At 45.9% G+C, this 1,620-nt stretch overlaps 1 long non-coding RNA gene across 1 annotated transcript in view; it reads left to right on the plus strand.

The window, feature by feature from the left end:
- Nucleotides 1-309: 309 nt before the first annotated feature.
- Nucleotides 310-1,620, plus strand: part of LOC108551954 (uncharacterized) — a 155,357-nt gene continuing 154,046 nt past the window's right edge. Inside the window, exon 1 of the long non-coding RNA XR_001890519.1 lies at nt 310-556. This is a non-coding gene — a long non-coding RNA (uncharacterized LOC108551954). The remainder of the gene's footprint in view (nt 557-1,620) is intronic.

Below are 1,620 nucleotides of genomic sequence, written 5' to 3' on the forward strand. Positions count from 1 at the left end.
TATCTAACCTTAAAAGTATGCATTAGAAAGATACTCTATTCGTCTGAACGATTACTGTAATCGAATAATTGCTGCAAATTCAGTTAAAATCGAATTCTTGTGTTTGATAAAATTCAAACGACTTGGAGTCAACTGCTGCTCGCACGTGCAGAAACGGGAATCTAGAAGGAGAGAGCGCTATAGGGAAGTCTCGACGCGAGTGAGTGAAACAGAGTGAGCAGTGGTGGGGATGTGCGCGACGTGTGGCAGGGGACGCGTGGCAACACGCTTGCCGCAGCATCCGCGTGAAGTCAGTCGGCTGTCGGATCCCGTGCCGTGCAGGTCGGTAGAGAGTTTTTGTGATTTCCGTTAAATTACCGAGACGCACGCTTCAAACCGCGTGGTTATCAATCGGTGTTTCCAGTGTGCTTTGTTCAGTGCTATTAGATGTTATTCTTTATCGTCGTTGCATGAACGTTTCATCGAAGTTCCCAATAAGCAAAGGACCGTGATTGGAATACTTGCATGGGCTGTGCAACGTGACAGGCAGAAGGATCATCGGATAAGCAGACTACCGGTGAGTCAGCATCTCAGTTTCATATGTTCGACGCTATCGTTCAAACGTGTGGCCGTTTTCGATGCGAGCCACGATGGCGGCCGGTTTTTTTTTGCGGTGAATAATCGGATTCGAAATTCTCGGTTCGTTACACTGCGTCGTTAACCTTGTCGTCACCGTTCGTTTCGTCAACGGAAAATCGTATAGCTCGGAACAGACATGAAAAATTTCACGAAATATAAACGTGGATATACTTCACGAAGGACGGGTCAACCGCTTTGTTTCGACTCGGTTGTCGGACAAACGAGTCACGAATGAGGACACAAAGTCACGAGTTCCTTTACGGGCTAACAGAAGACCGGACAAGTGTAAAGCTACGATTGAATGTAACATGTGTGTCGTACGCGTTCTCTTCCAACGCGTAGCTTTCAATACGAAAATGTAATTGCGTAAAACCGCGTTATATGTAATTTTATATCGTTAAATTTACGTTGTAAACATATCCCGTGGTCGTTGACGCGTGCCAGTTCAGATTCAAAGAAATTCAGCGCTTCGTTGAACCGGGACGAAGTGTGACTTAATAAACGCGACACTGACAGCCGGCATTGCAATTGCGTTGTGTCACCGGTCGCGTCACACGAGATACGTCCCACGTATTCCAACGTTCGTCGCCGCAACTTCCCCCATAGCCAATGATATAACGCGGAACGTTCAACAGGGGCCGAAACACGTCGTTGCACTCTGCCTCTCTGTGTATACTTGCGCCGTGTTTTTATGCAGTTCCTGTGACGCGTCTTAAAATATGGAGCTGTACCAGAGTGCTGTGTTACGGCAGCGGCGGATGATGTATTTTCGGAGCCCTCGGGTCGTTCTCCTACGGTCCTCCATGTAAACGCGTTTCTAGTCGGAATTTTTCGGAACGTATTATTGTAGGGCGCTATAGTTGGCGAATAAACATAAATGTTAGGGGATCCTACGCGTGTTAAATGGAAAGGATCGCTACGCGTTTGAAGTCTTTGTCGACATCGTTTTTACGAAATTCAATTGAAATTTTGATGCTTTAATTTATAATTTATATAAATATT

The sequence above is a fragment of the Eufriesea mexicana genome, unplaced genomic scaffold, assembly GCF_001483705.2.
Source record: "Eufriesea mexicana isolate 0111107269 unplaced genomic scaffold, ASM148370v2 scaffold5301, whole genome shotgun sequence".
NCBI lineage: Eukaryota > Metazoa > Arthropoda > Insecta > Hymenoptera > Apidae > Eufriesea > Eufriesea mexicana.